Here is a 27,264-nt window from a genome sequence, read left to right as displayed (position 1 = left end):
GTCCTCGAACCAAAAATGGTTGTGTGCCCTTGTTATAAAGTCTTCTGTGAGCTAAGGACAGTAGCTACACATCTCCCTCCAGTTCTGGACTATAAGCCGTTACCTGAACTGACATATGGAACCAATGCCTGCATTTATGGAAGACCAGAAACACTATTTGATACAATAAATGAGACGGTTCAGAACCTGTGCTGCCCAAGGTTCAAAGGTACGATCACACACAAAGGTGAAGCATGAAAGCAGTTTGTGTCAATGCGTTTCAAGGTTTTCAAACCTCTTCATCAGGACCAAACCACAATAATCACTGAAACAAGTTGACGCAATAAACCGCATTCATGCTTCAACGTTGTGTGTGATCATACCTTTGAAGCTTGGGCACCGTGCTCTCTGAACCACCATATTCCTCATTTATTGCATTGTATCTCCTTGGTGGTCCTGCTGAAGCCTTTACATGCTTTTATAGGAGTTGTGGCTGCCAGGTGAGCGTACCTATATTTTATACCACTTGGTTATCAAAGAAGACCCTATTTGCGCTTTTTTTATCTCTCCAATTTTACTATTTCATTTAAGATACAATATTTGGATATGCGCAAGCATATGCAGCAGACATTTCTGCGTCAAAAACGAGTCTCTTGGCAGTAAAAACGCTGCACAAACACCGTGCATCTTTACCATGTTTTCAATACATTTTTTGTGCATTCGTATTTTTCCCATTCATTAAAATAAGTGAAAAATGTTGGAAAAATGCTGAAAGAATTTAGATATTGCAGATTTGAAACTACAAGAAAAAAAAGCCACATGTGCAAGAGATTTCAGAAATCTCAATCACTTTGCTGGGACAGTAAAATGCTCATTGTTTGCGGGGAAAAAATGGGGTAAAAACACAACAGTGAACCTACTCTTAGTTCAGGATTTCAGTCTGAATGTAGATAGGAATTAAATTACGGTAAATAAAAACACAAAATAACAAAATACTAATAGTAGCAGGAAGGGTGTTAGTTGTCCCCTTTCACTGTGGTATAGCACACAGAAGGAGCCCTGTGCTGGCTCGCCGCATTACCCTGAAGTGGGAGCGCCCCTTCGCCATCGTCTTGATATCTACAGGCAGATTTGTCTTTATGGTTTTCCTTTTTTTCCCCAGAGGTATGAGTGCATCTTTTTAATTTTGCAACATGAATATAAAATTAAGAGCATTACTCCACAGCTAAGCTGATCATTGAAGAAAATATAAACTAATGAAATAGGAAAACTTCAATGTGGAGAGATGCACTGTGCAATGGCCTTGGTTCATAGTCTTCCAGGGAGAGAAGCAGCTGTTTTCTTAATAGTAATTCCTTATGGAAGTTTGAGATGTTTGTTAATATAAACTATAATATTATATTTCCTATTGCACCTGTCGTTGAAGACAAGCACTGTTTATACACAGGCTCAATTCCGCCATGACTGCCTGTCCATTTCAGCTTTTTCTGTAGAACCAAGGGTTACTGCCATACTTGTAATATACTGGACTTTTAGAGTTACTGGCGTACCAAATGACTGTATCAATAATAAATACGAGCATCCTTCCAAGTCTGTGGTATGTGAATTAAGACATACTTTAATATGCCGCAAAGAGCACTGTGGCGTCACACCTTTAAAAACATAGGATAAAATGTCTGCTAATCCTGTTGACAGCTATAAATATAGTGGTCTCCAGTGTACCCGTGGCATTTCGTTTCAAACTGTAGGAAATGCACTCCAATTAGTGCTCATATACAATTACTGTGATTTCTAAAGCAGCAGGAAAGAGAACATGGAAGGGTCATGGACCAGTCTTTTATGTCATTATTTCTCCCTCTTAAGTTACTGGATTCGTTGCTCTGAATTCTATGGGTAAGCTAAATAATATGCCTGACCCGCTCATCCCCGGTACTGTCAGCACCCTCAAACTGACATGGAGTGATTTATCATGGGATCATGTTCCCCCCCCCCCCGTCCCAGCACATCACAAATCTAACACATCAGACATCTAGGGTAGCATTCGGACACCGCAACCAGGCTGCATTTCTTTATCAAATCCTTTTAAATGTTTAATAAAATTCTATTCAGACGGCGGCAATTAACCACTTTTTAATGCATTTGTGTATTGACTGGCAGTTCACATATGAGGCTTTGGTCAGACCGTATTTAGGGCATACATCCAATATGTACAGCACTTCCGGAGGAAATCCCAAAATATAGATAATGTGCGCAATCTGTAAAGCGCTGCGGAATATGTTAGCGCTACATAAAAAATAAAGATTATTATTATTATACCCCTGACAGAAGGATGCAACGGCATACTATGGGATACAGGATATTGCTAAAAGGCTCCCACTGCAAACACGAATATCTGGTGGTAGAAAGTTGCTACAGTACTTAGTTTGGAATAGCATAGTCTACTAAGCAATGGATAAGGCCAACAGCAAGATCGCGACTATAGAGAGCACGGAGTGGCTGTACTTGCGATTTACTATATATACCAGAGGCTATGGATTCTGTAGATAGCACTGTAATGAACGGAATGTGGATAACACTTATGGTGGCAAAGTGGATGCTACTGTGAGAGGGTATATTGGGTTATTAAGTGGGGGGCAGAGCAAATTCCTAGAGTGCGCAGGTGCTGGGCTTCTCTGACCTTTCCCGGCTCCTGTGCACTGCAGTACTTTGCTCTGCCCTCAACAGGACAGAGAAGTATGCCTGCGCAGGAGAGCGATGCCGAGGAGGCATGAAGCAAGCAGGAGGGCGGCGGCACAAGAAGATAGGAGGCGCTGGACCCGGACCTGCGATACCCATCACACCGGGCCGCCCCCTCCCCCGGGGTGAGTATAATAAAACTTCTTTTCCTTATCTTGCAGGTCGGATCGGGGGCTTATCTAAACCATTATAGAGCAGCAGCCAAAACAGCTGACAGGTTCACTTTAACTAATACTCATATCTCTGTTCGTCCCGCTGCTTGCTGTCCAGTCCTCTGCTTTTTGTTGTCGCGCACAGCATCTCTGGCCTCTCCACTAAAAGCCAATACACCCAACTCTGTCCAAGTCGAAGCTCAATAAGCGTCATTAGGTTGCGATGACTACACAACAATATAACACGCAGAGATCTCCAAGGCCTAGACACAGCAGGGAGTCCTGGTCTATAGTGATTGGGCTGGAAAAGTGGTACTCCACGGTGGAAAGAAAAGAACTGAATGGCGGATGGAAAAGTCAGCGGTGAAGTGTTTAATTTTTTTTAACATCCATCATTTGTGACTAGGGGGTCGTAAGTAAGTGGGAAGATCATAAGTCATGGACTGCCTGTGTACAGTATACCTCCCCTACAAAATTACATTCTTCAAAAGCTGAAATATGTATTATGTACTGGATGTTAGACACCAGGCTCCCTCTTAGCATTCAAAAAGAGTTCTGCAGCAGCTGCAGTCTGTGTTACTTAGAACTCAGTAATATACAGCAGGTCTAGACTCTTGACACAAAACTGCTCCAACAAAAAAAGTTCTGCTACAGTCTGTACTATGCAGAACTTTGTAACATACAGCTAAACGAGACGCTTACAGGGGTTGTCCGGTACAATCCGGTAAGTCTGCAGCCACTCTGTGTGACTGCAGACTCATGAATCCCTCCAGCGCATGCACTGTGAACTGTGGGGATTTGCCTGTTTCTGACTTGGGACCGGAGCGTATGTATGTTATACATACTCACGGCCATTGTGCACGGCCTCGCTTCCATACCCCTGTATGGAGCGAGACCGCACCCTCTATTCGGCTACACCCTCTGGTCAGTCGCGTCACTAGACACAGAGTGACTGCAAACTTATCAGTCTGGACCGCACAGCTGATCTGGGCTTTAGACATGAAGCTTATTGCTCACATTCAAAATGAGATTTTACAGCAGTTGCTGTCTGTATTTTGCAGAACCTCATAAAATACAGCTGATATGGAAATAGCCGATTTTAAAAATTTCACTTCAAAAAGAGGTTCTACAGCAGCTGATAAGTATATTACAAGGCGTGCAGCCTTGTCCTTTAGTATGGTAACTTTTACTATAGGCAAACATTTTACTTAGAGAAATTTCCCAAGTATTTAGTAAATGTATGTATGTGTATGTGTGTATGTGTGTATGTATGTATGTATGTATGTATGTGTGTATGTATGTCTGGGAAAGGCATCTGCACCGTCGCAGCTACAGCCACACGTCCGGACCCCGAGAGCGTCCTAAGCTATGTCGTGAGGCGAAATTTTAACCCCGCGCGTTCCAATTCACCAAACAATTTTGCCCCTATCTACATACTGGGGAAAAAGTGTGTGTGCGTCAAGCCCCGCCCCTCATTATGATGTCATAATGCCCCTATCTACATACTGGGGAAACAGTGTGTGCATATCAAGCCCCGCCCCTCATTATGATGTCACAATGGTTGCCATGGCGACGCTGATGTCATCAAGCCCCGCCGCTCATTATGATGTCATAATGGTTGACTATGGGATGGAGGATGTGTGATGGGTATATGGGCACTGGACTGTGGGATGGAGGATATGTATGATGGGTATATGGGCACGGACCTATGGGATGGAGGATGTGTGATGGGTATATGGGCACTGGACTATGAGATGGAGGATATGTATGACGGGTATATGGGCACAGGACTATGGGATGGAGAATATGCATGACGGGTATATGGGCACGGGACTATGGGATGGAGGATGTGTGATGGGTATATGGGCACTGGATTATGGGATGGAGGATATGTATGACGGATATATGGGCACGGGACTATGGGATGGCGGATATGTATGATGGGTATATGGGCACGGGACTATGGGATGGAGGATATGTATGATGGGTATATGGGCATGGGACTATGAGATGAAGGATGTGTGATGGGTATATGATACAGGAAAGATGTATATCTTTGTACCGTGTTAGCCAGTAGATAGAAAAATATTCAGAATTGAGAGTCCTCAGTGGTTGATACCTTTTAATGGCTAACTGAAAAGATGGGAACACATTGCAAGCTTTCGAGACTACTCAGGTCTCTTCTTCAGGCTGGACTAATACAAAATCTGAAGAGTCACATATTTATGCACAATACAACACAGAAAAAATGCAATGGATAAGACAAGTGACGTGAAGCAGAACTATCAATATGGGAGAAGGAGAAACATAAATATTGGACCAGTGCATAGATAAGGAGTCCGGATGATTTCTAGTCCTATGATTGGGGTCTCCTAATGTGTTGTGATGCCCCCACCAGGTTTTGAAAGCAAATTCCTTAATTGATGTAAAAAGACATAAATCCATGCGACACATTCAATCCAGCACTGAAAGTGTCAAAGGTCGCCATAAATTTATACTCCCAAACACGTCTCTCTCTCTGAGATGTGAAGTTACCTTTCAATACCAGCAATTTCATATCCATGGTGTTGTGGTCCATCATACAAAAATGTTTTGCCACAGGTAGATCCATTCTTTTTTCTCTTATTGTGTGACGATGAGCATTCATCCTTGTTCTAAGCTTTTGCCCTGTCTCCCCCACATACAGACCCCCAGTTGGACATTTAGTACAAATAATTAAGTACACCACATTAGATGTAATGCAGCTGAAAGTACCTGGGATCTTGTAGTCCTGATGTTAGTTGGGGATCTTTATCTTGTCCGTGGTCATTATAAATGGACAAGTTTTCCTTTTTTTCTGGTTGCAAGGAAAGGTTCCTGCAGCTGTTGGAGAGGACAGGGAGCTTCTGACAATGATGCTTCTTAAATTTGGGGGCTGCCTAAAACACAGCAGTGGGGGGTCTGGAAAAATGGATTGTAATCAGGCATTTTTTTGTAGTAAAGGTTGTAATTTCCGTGCAGCTCCCCTTAGCACTTCCAGATGATGGAAGAAGGGGTGGTTGGTGTACTTTAGATGGATGTTTGTATTAGTAGAAGGGGAACAGCTGGGAAAAGTGGAGAATGAGCGTAATACCAGCGTTTGGCCACAAGATGGGAGTAGTGAGCAAAGGACTGAACAACAGCTTAGGGGCTTAGGAAAACGCACAGTCATGGGGGGCGGGGATATAAAAAATCTGGGAGGGATCTTCAAGGAGGGGGATAAAAGGCAGGTAGAGAGTTCTAGAAGAGTCAGTCCAGAGAGGGGAGCTCAGAAGAGAAGACTAAAGGAAGAGACAGGAGAAGCTCCAGGAACGACTGTTGAGGAAGACGGTCAGGGGGGTGACCCTGACAGGAGAAGCCGCAGACAGTGAGAGAGAGCCCGGGGGATACCAAAACAGACGACGTACTCAGACTGGTGAAGCGCTGTCAGTAAATAGGCCTAGGGCAGCCACAGCGAAAGAGCCGCGAGGGACGCCACGACTACAGGGAAGGAAAGTGAAGGTACCCGGGCCTGTGTGCGGAGTTGAGTAGCTGCTATGTGGTGCTGCGAGTTTGTTGTGCAGCTGCTGTGTGGTGCTGCAGGTCGTAGAAAGTACGACCAATAAAGAGGACCTGTTGGACGCACTACAGTCTCTGTCTCAGTCTGTTCGCGGCGGAGAAAAGGGTCACCCCCCAGTCGGCACACCTACCTACATTTGGAGTAGTCAGCAGGATCATTGCCGCAAATATATCTTCCGTGGCAAGCCTGCCTCAAAGAACCAAAGGACCCCAAACTGTACGGGTTGAAGACTTTTCCCTGTGAATTGCCAAGATCTGACTGTGTCCAGGATTGCTGGTTTCCATCGGGCAGATCCGGAACCGAAAAAGGCCTTGTTAAAAAAAAAAAAAAATGGCTGTGGCGATTTGGCGACAAAAAGAAGCACAGGAGCTTGCAGCCACCTTGGCCTACAAGGAACAGCCGCTAGAGGAGCTGTTGCCGACCGTCCGTGCGGAGTCATCGGGCCTGGTGGCTGGCCCTGACGGACAGCGAGGTGAAGAACATCGGTTGCTGGAGGAGCTGCGGGATGGACTGTCGGGAGCCGCGGCGCCGGGGAAGGTGAGCGTTTCTCCGGCTCACCGGTGGCGCCGCAGGCAGTTCCCGCCCCCACGCCCCGTGCACGAGACAGGCCTCAGGGCCTCGACACTGGACCTCGGCCTCCTCGCTCGACCTCCTGCTCTCCAGCGACCCCGGTTCCTGATGACTTTGTGGCTCCTGCCGGGCCGATCACCGCTCCTGCCCCTAGTCCAGAGCTACCCCGCTCGGCGGCGCATCAGCCCGTGTCGCTGGTGCGGAACCAACCCGTGGCCACCCCTGCCGCGCTCCATCTTCCAGCGGCGGCCTTTCCATTGGGGCCTGCTGCCACTTTGGCCCCGCCCCAGTTCGCTGCGGCCTACTCACCGGCACCTGCGGCCGCCGCTGCTCCATCCGCGGCCCCTGCTGCGGCCTTCTCACCGGAGCCTGCGGCCGCCTTGATCCCTTCTGCGGCCTACTCGACGATGCATGTGTCAGCCTCTGTCCCGTCCGCGACTCCGGTTGCGGCCTGCTCCTCAATATCTGCGGCCACCTCTGCCCCGCTCTCGACCCCGACCGCGGCCCACCCACTGGAGCCTACACCAGACCCTCCGCCTGGGTTGCGGAGGTCATTGAGCAGAAGGAGGCCAAAGAGCAGGAGGTGTGGGCACTGCTACACGAGAAGGGGGAGGCAGCCATGACTACCCCTTGATCATATGGGCGGCTTGTGCATACTAACACCACAAAAGGCTATGGGTTCATCCGGGACCTCGCCACCGGCCACAAAGTCTACCTCAATGTGACCTACACCAGACATGGACGGGCTCTACGGGAGGGAGACCTGGTCTCCTATTACAAAGAATACTGCCCCCGCGGCTACTATGCAGTCGTCACCTACCCTGAGGGGTATTAGCCCCCATAAAAGACAAGGGACTCCTGGGTCCCAGGCACCAGGGACACTTGGGGCCCAGAGACACTTCAAGCATCCTGGAGACTCCACGGCTGTGGAATCCCTTGTTAATTGACGAAACATCGGCCGCCAGGAGGTGGCTCCGAGTATCCTTGATAATGGACTGCTGGTACTGCTATGCACTGTTGCATGGTCTAGGGGACAGTTCTAGGTCCCCAGTTGAGTACCCAGTCCTTCCCAATCCTGGTGCAGCAGGGATGCATGGATGGAGTGTTTTCCTTAAAGGAAGGGGGGAGCACTACTGTCCTCATATGTTTACCGGTTTGAAAAGCATAATGTTTTACTTAAAGAAAAGTTTAAAAAAAAAAAAAAAAAAAAAAAGTGTTCTGATAAATACGTATTGTGGTACTGGTAGATATAAGTAATAGAAACAGTAAAACAGTTTAAATATAGTATGATAATTAATATAGAATATTGCAAGAGATAGAATAAATGTTATTTAAAAAAATGCTGAAAATGTTCAACAGGTCCCGGGTACGAGGTGTGACGAAGACGCCGACCATGACTATTTATATTTGACGGAACAGAGAGACAGAAGAAATTGAACCAGACAGTGGTCCCCAAGTCAGGCCCCCGGTACTACGTACACTCCAAAAGGGATAGGAGGACACTGACGATGACCTGGTAGGTTAGGGGCTCGGTCATGGCGTTCCGAATAGAGGAGGGTGACAGAAGGGGAGAGCAGAGGGAGGTATGCACCCGTAGAGTAGTCCGGGTGGACCTAGCCCAACCTGAAGCTATTGTCATGGTGGCGTACGCGCCGGCGGGCAGCTGTAGGCAGCTCGGAGCATGGTGCTCCCGGTTTGGTTCGGCCCCCCGCCTATGGTGGGTTTGGCTCAACAAGCGGTCCGACAACAGACGGAGGAAAAGCTTCAGAACGACAAAGGTAGGGAACGAGATTGTCAGACTCGTGAAGCGCTGTCGGTAAATAGGCCTAGGGCAGCCACAGCGAAAGAGTCGCAAGGGACGCCACGACTACAGGGAAGGAAAGTGAAGGTACCCGGGCTTGTGTGCGGAGTTGAGCAGCTGCTGCGGGTCGTGGAAAGTAGGACCAATAAAGAGGACCTGTTGGACGCACTACAGTCTCTGTCTTAGTCTGTGCACGGCGAAGAAAAGGGTCAACCCCCAGTCGGCACACCTACCTACACAAGTTTTCCCACTTGACAACTCCTCAGCAGACACTGACATGGTGGGAGAAATCTAGCATCCCTGGGAACATAAGCACCCAGCCATTGTCTGCCCCCCAGAAAGGAGCACAGAGCACATGACAGAAATGAATCCCCCCCTCCCGTGCCCATATACACATCACACATCTTCCATCCCATAGGCACATCTTCCCTCTTAAAGGCATCTCCGGTATGGAAGTCAGAGCAAATCCATCCAGCGCTTTGGTTTTGACCCCAGGCCTCTCTTAAAGGGATCCCCAGTATGGAAGTTAGGACCGTTCCACTCAGCTCTGTGGTTCTGACCCCAGGGTCTCTTAAAGGGATCATTGGTATGCAAGTTAGGGCAAATCCACTCAGCGTTTTGGTACTGACCCCATGCCTTTCTTAAAGGGATCTCCGGTATGGAAGGCAGGGTAAATCCATCCAGTGCTTTGGTTCTGACCCCATGCCTCTCACAGTGATCCCCGGTATGGAACTCAGGGCAATTGCCTTCAAATACTCTGGTACTGACCCCAGGCTCTCTTAAAGGGATCTCCTGTATGGAAGTTAGGGCAAATCCCTCAATGCTCAGATTCTGACCCAAGGGTTATATTAAAGGGATCATTGGTATGCAAGTCAGGGCAAATCCACTTAGCGCTCTGGTTCTGATCCCAGGCTTTCTTAAAGGGATCTCCGGTATGGAAGTTAGGGTAAATCCCTCAGCGCTCTGATTCTCACCCCAGGCTTCTATAAAAGGGATCATTGGTATGGAAGTCAGGGCAAATCCACACAGGGCTCTGGTTCTGACCCCAGGCTGATGGGATGATGTGGGATATTAGGGGTAGTAGTCCGGTGGCTCTGGCTGACGGGATGATGCGTGATATTGGGGATAGTAGTCCGGTAGCTCTGGATGATGGGATGATGGGCAATATTAGGGGTAGTAGTCCGGTTGTTCTGGCTGACGGGATGATGTGGGATATTAGGGGTAGTAGTCTGGTGGCTCTGATGTGGGATATTAGGGGTAGTAGTCTGGTGGCTGTGATGGGATGATGTGGGATATTAGTGGTACTTGTCCGGTGGCTCTGGCTGACGGGACGATATGGGATATTAGGGGTAGTAGTCCAGTGGCTCTGGGTGACGGGACAATGTGGGATATTAGGGGTAGTAGTCCGGTATCTCTGGCTGACGGGATGATGTAAGATATTATAGTGAATGTGGCTATGAGGAGTGGACGGGGCTCTACACTCAGCTTTATATATATTCCAGGGATTCGACTCGCTCCAGAGCAACGGGAGTCAATCAGGAGGCACGTTCCTTTAAAAGTTCATAGGGTTTATTGCTTCATAACCCATAAAGCAGCACATAACACAAGGAATAGCCTTTAGCTCAGGCAAAAGCAAGCATAAATGTCCATTATTTCAGGCTCAGTCCTGGAGCCTCAGCAAAACACAGGAGGCTTATCCCTCCTCACATACAGCCAATATACATAGGCCTCACCGGGTCAGCAGCCTCAGCACGTGGTCTTCAGGAAGGTAGCACACCTTCCTCCACCTAGGCCTGCCGGGACCATCCACACGGCCCAATCAGATCCATGCGCTCTCTCCTGTGACCTACTATGGTTACCTTATATGGTCCGTAGCCACGCCCACCAGATCACATGGCTATAACCTCATTGCAGGTCCTATATCAGAATCACACCCATTCACACACATACAGCTTAGTATGGGAGTTTTTAGACACAGAACCTCAGCAGTATCACTGCTGATCAATACATACACAAGTCTTCATCCCAAGACCACCCACCTTGGGATACATATCAGTCATTTGCCATCCTATACCCATTACCACAATGGATATGCCTGTAGGCCCATCCTGGGACACCCACACAGCGCCCCATAGCACCACAATATATAGATATAATCATTATAATTTGTTATAACTAACCGTCGTTAGTTACTATGCCCGGGCAGCGCCAGGCTCTTCAGCTAGTATTCTATAAACCATAAAGTCAAACACATCTGGAACACTCGAATTTCCCAATAATTATGTCAGTATTTTGGCCACTCAGTAATTAAATATTTTACTTTTATCTCAGCCTAAGGTACAAGATAACGAATCCACCAAGGTGGCTATAAGTGTTATATTCGTGCGTGAATCAGCAGCAGTGTTCGGGTAAGAAGAAATGTGAAGAGGTCATAATACACAGGCCTGTAGGAAAATATCATAGATGATGTGTAGGGAAGAGCATATAAGTGGATCCGGCTTTGAAGATGAAAGGAGAGCGTTGTATGTCATTTATTGCTTTATAGGGAAAGAGATTGGAGGATAAATTGCAGTGTGCAGATGAAAGGCTGTAATATTAAAAGCTGAAGGTTACAGCAGTCCTAGCATAAACGGTGACACAATTTAAGGGAGTATCACTAGTTTTCTTGCTGAATGTGTAACTCCTATTTTTGCACTCACTGAATGACGTGGGTCAGCATAAAGGTTAGAAAGTGTTCCACCATTGACGCTCAACACATTGTAAAAGACAATATACATCTCATTTATATGTCACTATGACTAGTTAGTATCGTCCATCTATGCTGCAGAACATGTTTGCTCTATATAAGCTAGAGGAAGGAAATGAATATTTACTGATAAAGCCATCGTGTTCAGAGTAAGAAAGCGTAGTGCAGTCACATGAGGTGTAATTTTGGCACGGAGCCCTGGCAGAAGACGGCTTGAAGACAGAATTTCATTTACGAAGCAATGACACGTTTACCAGTTTCATCAGTTTGGCCACTGGTCCAACATACAATAAAAAAGAAGAGCTTATAATAAAATAACAACTTGGCATGTATGGGTTTTATCAGAATAATGTTAAAATACACTACGGTATGTTACTCAAGGAAGACTATGGATGGCCTTGACTAATATAATATTTTGGGATATGGTGAACTGAGAAAAAAACGATCTTCTTCAGTATAGCCTTTATATCTGATATGTGAATATACCCATCACAGGGCAGATTTGTTGCAGGATTTTTTTTTTACTGAATATCTACCGTATGTATCTGAATGTGATTGTTTAGATGAAAAATAATTGGATTTCTTCAATCCTATTCAGATGGATGGGACAGTTTCAGAAATTTCTGCTACATGTGAATATAAAAAGGAGGTGCAATTAAGACCAAAATGACGATAAATGTAAAAGAAAAAATATTTATTAGGGATTTATTAAAAATTGGTATAAACACAGTCAATCCATGGAAAAAAAGGGCAAAACACTCCAAAATGGAGAATAAATTAAATGATTTAGATTACATATATGTATACAGAAAGTATTCTTAAAAAACAATATAAGGGATATGAAAGTCAGTGTAATTATCACAATGAATGTATAGACAAAGTGGGAATAAAGGCCCCTTAACATTTAGTGATGCACCAGCGATCCCGACTACGATACGACATGGTCAGGATGGCTGGTGCATCGCTAAATGATCGCTAGTGAGCTGCGACACAGGCAGATCTCACAGCGATGTAGCGACGCAGCAGCGGTCGTTACTTACCTTTCAGACGCGGCAATCCTGTCGTCCTCCCGCCCGCATCCACGCGTTGCTCGTCGGCGCCAGCAGGAAGCCCAGCAGGAAGCGCCCGATGAGAAATGGAGCTGCGCGATCAGCCACAGACAGCAGGGGAGCCGGTCGGAGGTAAGTATCACACATAGCGATATCGCTAGCAATATCGTTGCTGTGTCACAAAATCGGTGACACTTTAGCGATATTGCTAGCGATATCGCTATGTGTACAGCCCCCTTTAGTGTCAGTCCTTAGTAACATGATGCAACATCAGATAAAGTACAGATGAGTATATAACCCCAAACAGTTATTCAAAACTTTTAACTCCCTCCTCCGCCCACCACTGCCCCTCCAACCTCCCTCATCTCTGCAGAGGACTTTGCCACACACTTCAAAAATAAGATTGACCAAACAAGGCAAGTCTTCATCGTTCAACCACCACAACCACTTTGTATACCAGACCAATGCCCAAACCCCATAACCTCACTCTCCAACATCACTGAAGGGGAGCTTAATCATCTCTTCTCCAAATCGCACCTCACAACCTGTGCACTTGACCCCATTCCAATCCACCTCCTCCCCAACCTCACCACCACACTTATCCCATCCCTAATCCACCTCTTCAACCTATCGCTAACATCCGGTGCCTTCCCTTCTGCTTTCAAACATGCCACAATCACGCCTATCCTTAACCCCTTCCTGACATGAGACGTACTATCCCGTCCACGGTACCCGGGCCCGTATGACCGGGGACGGGATAGTACGTCTACCGCGATCAGCGGCGCCCACGTGGTGAGCGCCGCTGATCGCGGCCGGGTGTCAGCTGATTATCACAGCTGACACCCGGCACTACGTGTCAGGGGCGGTCACGGACCGCCCCCGACACGTTAACCCCTTGCACACCGCGATCAAACATGATCGCGGTGTACCGGGGGTTAAAGGGAAGCATCGGCAGGGAGGGGGCTCCCTCCGTGCTTCCCTGAGCCCCCCACGGCAGCGCAATGTGCAGCGCTGCTGCGGGGGACTCCTTTCCTCCAGGCCCCCGAATCCAAGATGGCGACGGGGGCCTTCGGGGGCCTGGGGAAGCTGGCTTCCTCAGTGCCTGCAAAGCGCAGGCATGAGGAAGCCTTGTGCACTGCCTGTGACAGATTGCTGATCTGTCACAGTGATCTGTGATGTGACAGATCAGCGATCTGTCACAGGACAGTGATGTCCCACCTGGGACTATGTAATAAAGTAAAAAAAAAATAAAAAAAAAGTGTAAAAATACATTTAAAAAAATCGCCAAATAAATTAGTAAAAAAAAAAAAAAATATTCCCCAATAAATTCATTTTTTGAAAATAATAAAAAAAAAAAACAATAAAAGTACACATATTAGGTATCGCCGCGTCCGTAACGACCTGCCCTATAAAACTGTCCCATTAGTTAACCCCTTTAGCGAACCCCTTAAAAAATAAAAATAAAAAACGAAGCAAAAAATAATGATTTATTATCATACCGCCAAACAAAAAGTGCAATAACGCGCGATCAAAAAGACGCATATAAATATCCATGGTACCGCTGAAAACGTCATCTTGTCCCGCAAAAAACAAGCCGCCACACAGCATCATCAGCGAAAAAATAAAAAAGTTATAACTCGCAGAATAAAGCGATGCAAAAATAATTATTTTTTATATAAAATAGTTTTCATTGCATAAAACCAACAAAAACATAAAAAAAGACCTAAATGAGGTATCGCTGTAACCGTACTGACCCGAAGAATAAAACCGCTTTATCAATTTTACCGCACGCGGAACGGTGTAAACGCACCCCCCCCAAAAGAAATTCATGAAACGCTGGTTTTTGTTCATTCTGCGTCCCAAAAATCGGAATAAAAAGCGATCAAAAAATTTCACGTGCCCGAAAATGGTACCAATAAAAACGTCAACTCGTCCCGCAAAAAATAAGACCTCACATGACTCGGTGGGTCAAAATAAGGAAAAATTATAGCTCTCAATATGTGGTGATGCAAAAACTATTTTTACAATAAAAAGCGTCTTTTAGCGTGCGACAGCCGCCAAACATAAAAACCGCCATAAATAGTAAATCAAACCCCCCGTTATCACCCCCTTAGTTAGGGAAAAATAATAAAATAAAAAAAATGTATTTATTTCCATTTTTCCATTAGGGTTAGGGCTAGGGTTAGGGCTAGGGGTGTGTTGGGGTAGGGTTGGGGTAGGGTTAGGGCTAGGGTTAGGGTTAGGGCTAGGGTTAGGGCTAGGGTTAGGGTTAGGGCTAGGGTTAGGGGCGTGTTGGGGTTCGGGTTGGAGTTAGAATTGGGGGTTTCCACTGTTTGGGCACATCAGGGGCTCTCCAAATGCAACATGGCGTCTGATCTCAATTCCAGCCAATTCTGAGTTGAAAAAGTCAAATGGTGCTCCTTCCCTTCCAAGCTCTGCTATGCGCCCAAACAGTGTTTTACCCCCACATGTAGGGTAGCAGCCTACTCAGGACAAATTGCAAAACAATTTTTGGGGTCCAATTTCTCCTGTTACCCTTAGGAAAATAAAAAATTGGGGGCAAAAATATCATTTTTGTGGAAAAAAAATGATTTTTTTATTTTCACATCCGAGTGTTATAAACTTCTGTGAAGCACTTGGGGGTTCAAAGTGCTCACCACACATCTAGATAAGTTCCGTGGGGGGTCTAGTGTCCAAAATGGGGTCACTTGTGGGGAGTTTCAATAGTTTAGGTACATCAGGGGCTCTCCAAACGCACATGACACCCGCAGACCATTCCATCAAAGTCTGCATTCCAAAACGTCACTGCTTCCCTTCCGAGCCCCGACGTGTGTCCATACAGTAGTTTTCTCCCACATATGGGGTGTCAGCGTACTCAGGACAAATTGGACAACAACTTTTGGGGTCCAATTTCTCCTGGTACCCTTGGGAAAATAAAAAAAATGGTGACTAAAAGATCATGTTTGTGGAAAAAATACGAATTTTTTATTTTCACGCCCGGGCGTTGTAAACTTCTGTGAAGCACTGGGGGGTCAAAGTGCTCACCACACATCTAGATAAGTTCCTTGGGGGGTCTAGTTTACAAAATGGTGTCATTTGTGGGGGGTTTCCACTGTTTAGGTACATTAGGGGCTCTCCAAAGGCAACATGACACCCGCAGACCATTCCATCAAAGTCTGCATTCCAAAACGTCACTACTTCCCTTCCGAGCCCCGACGTGTGCCCATACAGTAGTTTTCTCCCACATATGGGGTAGCAGCGTACTCAGGACAAATTGGACAACAACTTTTGGGGTCCAATTTCTCCTGGTACCCTTGGGAAAATAAAAAAATGGTGACTAAAAGATCATGTTTGTGGAAAAAATACGAATTTTTTATTTTCACGCCCGGGCGTTGTAAACTTCTGTGAAGCACTGGGGGGGTCAAAGTGCTCACCACACATCTAGATAAGTTCCTTGGGGGGTCTAGTTTACAAAATGGTGTCATTTGTGGGGGGTTTCCACTGTTTAGGTACATTAGGGGCTCTCCAAAGGCAACATGACACCCGCAGACCATTCCATCAAAGTCTGCATTCCAAAACGTCACTACTTCCCTTCCGAGCCCCGACGTGTGCCCATACAGTAGTTTTCTCCCACATATGGGGTATCAGCATACTCAGGACAAATTGGACAACAACTTTTGGGGTCCAATTTCTCCTGGTACCCTTGGGAAAATAAAAAAATGGTGACTAAAAGATCATGTTTGTGGAAAAAATACGAATTTTTTATTTTCACGCCCGGGCGTTGTAAACTTCTGTGAAGCACTGGGGGGGTCAAAGTGCTCACCACACATCTAGATAAGTTCCTTAGGGGGTCTAGTTTCCAAAATGGTGTCATTTGTGGGGGGGTTCCACTGTTTTGGTACATCAGGAGTTTTCCAAACGCGACATGGTGTCCGATCTCAATTCCAGCCAAAAACGTCAAATGGCGCTGCTTCCCTTCCGAGCTCTGCCATGCGCCCAAATAGTGGTTTACCCCCACATGTGGGGTATCAGCGTACTCAGGACAAATTGCACAATAACTTTTAGGGTCCTGTTACCCTTGGAAAAATAAGAATTGAGGGTGAAAAGATCATTTTTGTGGAAAAAATATGATTTTTTAATTGTATGGCTTTATGTTATAAACTTCTGTGAAGCCCATGGGGGTTCAAAGTTCTCACCACACATCTAGATAAGTTCCTTAGGGGGTCTAGTTTCCAAAATGGTGTCATTTGTGGGGGGTTTCCACTGTTTTGGTACATCAGGGGTTTTCCAAACGCGACATGGTGTCCGATCTCAATTCCAGCCAAAAACGTCAAATGGCGCTGCTTCCCTTCCGAGCTCTGCCATGCGCCCAAATAGTGGTTTACCCCCACATGTGGGGTATCAGCGTACTCAGGACAAATTGCACAATAACTTTTAGGGTCCTGTTACCCTTGGAAAAATAAGAATTGAGGGTGAAAAGATCATTTTTGTTGAAAAAATATGATTTTTTAATTGTATGGCTTTATGTTATAAACTTCTGTGAAGCCCATGGGGGTTCAAAGTTCTCACCACACATCTAGATAAGTTCCTTAGGGGGTCTATTTTCCAAAATGGTGTCATTTGTGGGGGGTTTCCACTGTTTTGGTACATCAGGGGTTTTCCAAACGCGACATGGTGTCCGATCTCAATTCCAGCCAAAAACGTCAAATGGCGCTGCTTCCCTTCCGAGCTCTGCCATGCGCCCAAATAGTGGTTTACCCCCACATGTGGGGTATCAGCATACTCAGGACAAATTGCACAATAACTTTTAGGGTCCTGCTACCCTTGGGAAAATAAAAATTGGGGTGAAAAGATCATTTTTGTGGAAAAAATATGATTTTTTAATTGTACCGCTGTACGTTATAAACTTCTGTAAAGCCCTTGTGGGTTCAAAGTTCTCACCACATATCTAGATAAGTTCCTTGGGGGGTCTAGTTTCCAAAATGGGGTCACTTGTAGGGGGTTTCCACTGTTTAGGTACATCAGGGACTCTCCAAACGTGACATGGCGTCCAATCTGAATTCCAGCCAATTTTGCATTGAAAAAGTCAAACGGCGCTCCTTCCATTCTGAGCTCTGCCATGCTCCGAAACAGTCGTTCCCCCCCACATATCAGGTATCTGCGTACTCAGGACAAATTGCACAATAACTTTTGCAGTTCAATTTCTCCTGTTACCCTTGGTAAAATAAAAAAAATTGAACCTGAAGTATTTTTTTTATGAAAAAAAGTTAGATGTTCATTTTTTTTTAAATATTCAAAAAAATTCCTGTGACGCACCTAAAGGGTTAATAAACTTCTTGAATGTGGTTTTGAGCACCTTAAGGGGTGCAGTTTTTAGAATGGTGTCACTTTTGGGTATTTTCTATCATATAGACCCCTCAAAGTGGCTTCAAATGTGATGTGGTCCTAAAAATAAAATGGTGTTGTAAAAATGAGAAATCGCTGGTCAACTTTTAACCCTTATAACTTCCTAACAAAAAAAAATTTTGGTTCCAAAATTGTGCTGATGTAAAGTAAACATGTGGGAAATGTTAGTTATCAAGTTTTTTGTGTGCCGTATCTCTGTGATTTAAGGGCATAAAAATTCAAAGTTGGAAAATTGCGAAATTTTCAAAATTTTCGCCAAATTTCCGTTTTTCTCACAAATAAACGCAAGTTATTTGAACGAAATGTTACCACAAACATGAAGTACAATATGTCACGAGAAAACAATGTCAGAATCACCGGTATCCATGGAAGCGTTCGAGAGTTATGACCTCATAAAGGTACAGTGGTCAGAATTGTAAAAATTGGCCCGGTCATGAACGTGCAAACCACCCTTGGGGGTGAAGGGGTTAAACAGCCAACCCTCGACCCAACCGCTATGTCCTCTATCACCCAATATCGTTGCTCCCATTCGCTTCCAAACTCCTGGAGCAGCACGTCCACGCTGAACTTTCCTCCCACCTATCCTCTAGCTTGCTCTTTGACAATCTACAATCTGGTTTCTGCCCCCATCACTCCAATGAGACAGCCCTGACCAAAATTACTAACTACTTTTAAAAATTGGACCTATTTTTAAATTGGAGCAGTGGGCAGCAACTAACAGAATGGTTTTTAAACAGGGAAAAATGCAAAGTACTATATCTGGGCAATAAAAATGAAAAAAGTATATACAGAATGGGAGGAATAGGGCTAAGCAACAGCTCATGTGAAAAAGACTTGGGTATACTAATAGATCACAGAATGAATATGAGTCAACAGTGTGATGCAGCAGCAAAAAAGGCAAATGCAGTTCTAGTATGTATTAACAGAAGCATACAGTCTAGATCACGTGAAGCCATTATTGCCCTCTACTCCTCTTTGGTCAGACCTCATCTGGAATACTGTGTCCAGTTTTGGGTGCCACATTTTAAAAAAAGACAAACTGGAGCAAGTTCAGAAAAGAGCGACCAGAATGGTGACCGCGGTCTGCAAACCCTGTCTTATGAGGAAAGGTTGCAGGATTTGGGAATGTTTAGCTTGCAAAAGAGAAGACTGACAGGAGACTTAATAGCTGTCTACAAATATCTCAAGGGCTGTCACATTGTAGAAGGATCATCTTTATTCTCATTTGCATAAGGAAAGACTAGAAGCAATGGGATGAAACTGAATGGGAGGAGACACAGATTAGATATTAGAAAAACTTTTTGACAGTTAGAGTGATCAATGAGTGGAACAGGCTGCCACGAGAGGTGGTGAGTTCTCCTTCAATAGAAGTCTTCAAACAGAGGCTGGACAGACATCTGTCTGGGATGATTTAGCAAATCCTGCTTTGAGCAGGGGGTTGGACTAGATGGCCCAGGAGGTCCCTTCCAACTCTACGATTCTATGATTCTATAATACTTACAGCCAAATCAAATGGACAATACTCTATACTCCTGCTTCTAGACTTGTCCTCTGCATTCGACACAGTTGACCACTGCCTCCTACTACAGATCCTCTCCTTCTTCGGCATCAAAGACCTCGCCCTATCCTGGATCTCCTCATACCTTTGCAAACCGCACATTTAGCGTCTCCCACACCACCTCCTCATCCCACCCTCTCTCTCTCTGTTGGAGTCCCCCAAGGCTCTGGTTTAGGATCCCTACTCTTCTCAATCTATACACTTGGTCTGGGGCAACTCAAAGTCCCACGGATTCCAGTACCACCTTTATGCTGATGACACTCAGATCTACCTCTCTGGTCCAGACGTCACCTCTCTACTGTCCAGAATCCTAGAGTGTCTATCAGCCATATCCTCCTTCTCCTCTCGCTTCCTCAAGCTCAATGTGGACAAATCTGAACGAATCATCTTTCCTCCATCTCACAGATCTTCCTTACCCAACCTAGCTATAACAATTAATGACATCACGCTTTCCACAGTACCGGATGTCCGCTGCCTCGGAGTAATCTTTGACTCTGCCCTGTCCTTCAAACCGCACATCCAAGCTCTTTCTACCTCCTGTCGCCTCCAGCTCAAAAATATTTCCAGAATCCGGCCTTTCCTCAACCCTCAATCTACTAAAATGCTTGTGCATGCCCTCATCATCTCCCGCCTCGACCTCTGCAACATCCTTTTCTGTGATCTCCCTGCTAACACCCTCGCACCTCTCCAGTCCATCTTTAACTCTGCTGCCCGACTAATACATCTCTCTCCTCGCTACTCCTCCGCTTCTCCCCTCTGCAAATCTCTTCACTGGCTTCCATTCCCTCAGCGTATCCAGTTCAAATTACTAATACTGACCTACAAGGCCATCTATAACCTGCCTCCCCCATATGTCTCTGAACTAATCTCCTGATACCTTCCCTCACGTAATCGCCAGTCCTCCCAAGACCTCCTTCTCTCCTCCACACTTATTCCCTCCTCATCCAATCGCCTCCAAGACTTCTCCCGAATTGCCCCTGTCCTCTGGAATTCTTTGCCTCAACAAGTCCGACTATCAACCACATTTGGATCCTTCAGAAGGAACCTGAAAACCCACCTCTTCAAGAAAGCCTACAGCCTGCAATGACCCCGCTACCTCCTTCTCTCTCACCACTACCGGAGATATCACCTCAACCAACACCAGAACTTCTGCAACCCACCAACCTACTGTCTCCTTCGCCACCATCCTGTAGCATGTAAGCCCGAAAGGGCAGGGTCCTCTCCCCTCTGTATCAGTCTGTCATTGTTAGTTTACTTAAGTGATATCTGTAATTTGTATGTAACCCCCTTCGCATGTACAGCACCATGGAATCAATGGTGCTATATAAATTAATAATATATAGTAATACATGTTAAATTGTTATTCCCAATATAGAAGGTGACTCCCCGACGCACGTTTTGGCACTAATGCCCAGAAGACAGCAATAGCACCAAAATGCGTGTCAGGAACTGGGCAGTCACCTCCTATATTGGCAATAACAATCCGACATGTATTACTTTATATACTGATCTGTACCCTATCTGATCTGATGTTGCATCATGTTACTAAGGATTGTCAGACTTATTCAAACTCTGTCTATATATTCATTGTGATAATTACACTTTCTAATCCCTTATATTGTTTTATTAAGGATAATAAATATATATATATATATATATATATATCTAGCTGAAGAGCAACGGGAGTCAATCAGGTGGCACGTTCCTTTAAAAGTTCATATGGTTTATTGCTCCATAACCCATAAACCAGCACACAACATAAAGAATAGCCTTTAGCTCAGGCAGAAGCAAGCAAACACAGGAGGCTTACCCGTCCTCACATACAGCCAATATCCACAGGCCTCACCGGGTCAGCAGCCTCAGCACGTGGTCTTCAGGAAGGTAGCACACCTTCCTCCACAAACAGCATAGCGTCCATGACAGAGCTTCACTCTGTTTATCCTGTAGTCATACAGGTCATGCAATGTTCCATACGCAGGCTCTTCAGCCTCACAGTTAGCTCACCCGTCAGGGTTCCCTCATGGTTCCTTCACCCTGCTGCAGATGTCCCTTCCCTCCAGGGAATTACCAGGCACATGCAGCCATTCAACACTGCGTTCACTTGCTGTCAGAAGGCAGCCCCATCTCTCTCTCAGACAGGACCTTCCAAAACGGACCAACCAGATCCCTGCATTCACTCAGCCAATATCCACAGGCCTCACCGGGTCAGCAGCCTCAGCACGTGGTCTTCAGGAAGGTAGCACACCTTCCTCCACATAGGCCTGCCGGGACCTTCCACATGGCCCAATCAGATCCATGTGCTCTCTCTATGTGACCTACCCTGACCACATTATATGGTCCATAGCCACGCCCACCAGGTCACAGGACTATGACGTCATCACAGGTCCTTCACACACTCACAGTCTCTTACTACAAGCATTAGATACACCCCCTGGGTGGGTTTGTAGGTAACCAGGCACTCCCAACTCTCTAGTTACCTGGAGACTTCTCCCTGACATATTAAAGCAGCACCTCAGCAGTATCACTGCTGATCAAGACACATACATAAGTCTCCATCTCAAGGCCACCCACCTTGAGATACATAACGGTCCTTCCATATTCTGCCACTCATCCTCTCTCTTGGGACATCCACACAGCGCCCCCTAGCGGACACAGTGGTCATTACACCACAATACACACATATATATGATCTAAAACATATTTACTCTCCATTTTGGCGTGTGTTGCCATTTTTACTATAGCTTGAGTGTGTCTTATACCCATTTTTAATACGTAACCAAAAAAGATTTTTTTATTTTATTTTACATTTATTGTCATTTTGATTTTAATTGCACCACCTTTCCATATGATTTTGCAAAAATATTTTGTGCATTGCCATATATTATTGAGTCCATACTGACTAAGTACATATGAATTCAGATATTAACTTATTTGTTTATTTACCTATAGTGTGCTTAGACAAATCTCCTACTTTTGATTGATTACGTGTGAACATAGTCTTATACTGCACCATCACAATTATTTTTATTATGCCAATGCATCAAAAATGTAAAAGTGACTGATTTAAAGGGAATCTGTCCATAGGATTTCCATGACCACTCGTTCCACTGTTACTAAAGAAATCAGAATTTGAATTGAAATGTAAATGAGGCTGCAGATCTGAAGCCTCTGTCACTCCAGCTCTATTCCCTGCCCAGCTCTGCACTTTCCTGTTACACTGACAGCCTCTAAGCTGTGTGACTTTAGGCAAAGGAATTGTCACTGAAGCAGAAGGTGGTAGCACTGGGTGGCGAATAGAGCTGGAGTGACAGAGGCTTAAAGGGAATCGGTCACCCATTTTTAGTGATATCATATAAATATATCACCCAATTGTGCATCCCATAAGGATTCTATTAGGATTTTTTATTCCCCTTGACCCCGCACCTTTGAGGCATAAATACCTTTTTTACCTTGTTGGAGATGTATGCAAATCGTCGCAGTCCTGTCCGATGGGCGTGGCTTAGTCGCCTTCTCCCCCCCCTCCTCGGCTTGCTGAACGTAATCTTCATCTGTGAATATCACAGATAACGTTATTTTCCGCGCTTGCGCATTGAAAAGGTCTCCGGCGCCTGCGCAGTAGGCTTTGCCCAACTGTGGGCGAAGCATATAAATCGGTACTGTGCGTGCGCCGATATTTTCCAGCACGGGTCTATGCCCCGGAAGTGTGCCCTGCATGTGAAGACTTCCGGGGCATAGACCGCGCTGGAAAATACCGGCGCATGCGCAGTACCGATTATATGCTTCGCCCACAGTTGGCAAAGCATACTGCGCACGCGCCGGAGGCCTTTTCAATGCGCAAGCGTAGAAAACAACGTTATCTGTGATATTCACAGATGAAGATTACGTTCAGCAAGCCGAGGAGGGGGGGGAGAAGGCGACTAAGTCACGCCCATCGGACCAGACAGCGGCAATTTGCATACATCTCCATCAAGATGCAAAAGGTATTTATGCCTCAAAAGGTGCGGGGTCAGGGGGAATAAAAAATCCTAATAGGATCCTTATGGGACGCACAATTGGATGATATCTTTACATGAGATCACTAAAAATGGGTGACAGATTCCCTTTAAGATCTACCATAGTTATTTGAATGTGAATTGATTTCTCAACAATGGTGGAACAGACTGACCATGTTAAAGAATTGCCAGACTTCTATTTGATAGAGCTGCATGCACGCATAGTTTGGCGATTAAATCCTGCTGACACATTTTGTTTTTGCAGCTCCTGTATGCCTATGAGTGTTCATGGTAAAAAAAACAAACAACAAACTCTGCATGGTCAGATACTTCAGTCACACTTTCTTCCATGAATCCAAAATTTCTTGGTAACTTACTGAATGTACGCTAGCATAAGCTTAGGAACGGATGGAGGAAAGTATGCCTGTAGGATAGAATTACAAAGGTTTTATTTGTTCACTGTTACCATGGAGATAGGGCTGCATAGAACTACTAACTCAAAAAGATCGGACATTTTTAATTAAGAAGTATTTAAAATGTAGACTAAAGCATGTATGCAAAATAGTGATCACATCTGCTATGTGTCCACCGCAGTCAGCTGGTGTTTGTAATCTTAAAGGGGTGATCATACAATTTATTATTTTTTTTCAAATTCCCTGCGGATTAAGAACCCCTCTAAACCCATCTGAGCTTTCACAACCTCACTGGCTAATTTCTTGCATCTTTATCTGGCTCAACCTCTACCAATTATTTCTGTTCGGTGTGTGGGTGGTCCGTCAGTGCGGCTCATGTGACTTCTGTAAACTACATTTCCCACAAGCCCCCTGATTCTTCTCCAGGCTCCCTGCTCTCCTTATGCCACAGATAACTCTTTCAACAGCTCTGTGATCTGTTAGTGCCACCAAGGGAAAGCCAACAAGAGGAGAAATCATACTGTGCGTAATTTCTAACATGGTTTCAATAAATGTAATTCCTGTTGGTCCCCAACACACGGTGTAAGGGCATATACAGGTGCATCTCATAAAATTAGAATATCATCAAAAAGTTCATTATTTCAGTTCTTCAATACAAAAAGTGAATCTCATATTATATGGAGTCATTACAAACAGAGTGATCTATTTCAAGTGTTTATTTCTGTTAATGTTGATGATTAAGGCTTACAGTCAATGAAAATCCAAAAGTCATTATCTCAGTAAATTAGAATACTTTATAACACCAGCTTGAAAAAATGATTTTAAAATCCAAAATGTTGGCCTACTGAAACGTATGTTCAGTAAATGCACTCAATACTTAGTCGGGGCTCCTTTTGCATCAATTACTGCATCAATGCGGTATGGCATGGAGGTGATCAGCCTGTGGCATTGCTGAGGTGTTATGGAAGCCCAGGTTGCTTTGATAGCAGCCCTCAGCTGCTTTAACAATGTTACAGAAGTCTTCAGGGAGGGTGTTTGGACGACTTCTCCACCTTTACATAGCTATGAGGTGTCAATTAAGACAAATATACACATAAAAATTAATGAGAAAACACAATGGTGGTTTAGTCACTGACACTTTTGTGTGCTTGCTCGGCTGCATCTATCACACAGCCTATGTGGCACAATCGAAGAGGATTGCAGCTCCTCCTTTGACAGGAGAGGGCGCTTAATGCCCATGTGAACCCTGAGGACACTGCAACCACACATGTGCTTGCTCATTGCACAGCAAGGAGAGGATACATACCATAGAAGAATAGCTGGTTTCTACTCAATTTATGGGTAAAATATGTAAAATCTGTATTCAGTTAAGACAGATTTCCCCATTACCAAAAAAGAGATGCCAGTTGGTGCTTTTAAAATTTTATGGAGAAGGGGAGGAGGAGGAGCTAGAGGCAGACACAGACATACTACTGCAATTTCTCCTGAAACAACAGTTACAGTTTTCCATAGAACTTTATGAGCACCAACTGTCATCTCCTATTTCAGCCATAGGAAAATCTGTATTTACTGAATGAAGATTTTTCCCATTATTTGAGAATTCTGAGAATATAAAATCAGTGAAGGAGAGAGATTTCTTTGATAAGATATATCACAAAGTTTCTTATTTTCCCCTGTGCTATTGAATTATGCCTACTATATGCCATCTCTATAGCCACTTTTAAACCAATGTCAAATATCTACTTAGTGAGAGCAGTTCAAATGAATTAAAAAGTTATATAAATGTCACATACCAGTTACATAACTGAACCACAACACTGGACTTCTAAGTATGGTTAAGTCCACACGTGGCTTTGTGGTTTTTGCTATGGATTGTATTGCAGATTTATTGCAGACCTTAGCATGAAATGGACCAGGAATGCCCATCTTGCACATATGAAATTCTACCGCAAGCTCCTTTTTAAGTACAGAAAATATCTGCCACGTGTCAAGTCACCCTTCATTTTCTCTTAAACCAATCAATGATTTGCTGGACATTTCCTAGAAAACAGACTGTAGAATGCAAATAGCGCTTTCCACAAATAGCACCGGTATCCCCCTTCAGAATCTCTTAAGACTCTTTTATTACAGGGTATCATTTTCCCGACATACTAATTTTCTTTTTAGAGTTGGGATTTGCAAGGAGACACAATGATGTTGTTCATTTTGAGTAAATCTCAGGAGGAATATGATTAATGTGTCATTATCTATAAAATGAGATACGCTTTCAATCAAACGTTAATATATAACTAAAAAAGCTAAACTGACTCTACATAGTGGTCAGTGGCAGCAATAGAACCAAAAATATTAATTTACTCGTCCATAAAATTAATCTGTTTATCTCACGATGAGGCTGGCAAGTCAATGGGACCAATGTCTGCAATCATTGGGGATAATCAATGTATTAGAAATGCAATGTTGTATAAACTCGAGTAGACTGGAATATAGTTGTACTGTAATATCTCCCATTCTGTTGTATGGCTTCATAAATAGGATGTGACAACCCCAACATTATATGTAATAGAGGCCATAGAGGTTGTAGCCCGACATTTACAGAATACAACATAACAAACGGCTCAGAAGAATTGAGCAACTCATTGCATTTACAAGTGTTTATTTGATTTCACATATTATAAATGGATTTCACTACTTATTCTCATATGTCTAAGGCTACATTCACACGTGTCACTTTTTTATCCATCATAGACATGCCCATGTGTCATCTCTTTTGCAATTTTTTTTTTTTTGCTAAATTGTAAAAACTGAAAGCGGTGAACAGTCTGAATATTTTATTCTAATGACATTTAGCAAATAATTAGTTAAAAACAGACAGAACGGATGGAAAACGGATCTACGGTATATCATTTTTCACCCATTTCCCCATTCTCCTGAATGGCCAAGTTTGATCCGTAAAAATGAATGAGAATGGGACATGCATCGATTTTGATGAAAGATAAACAGTGATCTATTAAAAAAAAAAAAACAATGTGTGAATGAGTCTTTTAAACGCTGTAGGTCAGTGTGATATCCATGTTATAATCGGACAGCTCTTGGAAGAGAAAAACAGCACTGAAATGGACAACACTTAGATAAGAAAGCGTACACAAGTCCTGAAATACTGGACCACAATTTTGTCTGTTATTCCTGCTTTTATTAAGATAAACATTTTTTATCTTATAAACTGGTTTAATGTTTGACCGTTTACATATAAATGTCAAATTTACATATTATTAATTTTTATGGCGC

At 44.4% G+C, this 27,264-nt stretch overlaps 1 protein-coding gene across 2 annotated transcripts in view; it reads right to left on the bottom strand.

The window, feature by feature from the left end:
* Positions 1–27,264, bottom strand: part of ENOX1 (ecto-NOX disulfide-thiol exchanger 1) — an 835,160-nt gene that overhangs the window by 747,879 nt on the left and 60,017 nt on the right. The window lies entirely within an intron of this gene.

This window comes from Dendrobates tinctorius, unplaced genomic scaffold (genome assembly GCF_039654945.1).
Source record: "Dendrobates tinctorius isolate UK_male_01 unplaced genomic scaffold, ASM3965494v1 ptg000064l, whole genome shotgun sequence".
Lineage (NCBI taxonomy): Eukaryota > Metazoa > Chordata > Amphibia > Anura > Dendrobatidae > Dendrobates > Dendrobates tinctorius.
This window is presented reverse-complemented; position numbering and strand designations above follow the sequence as displayed.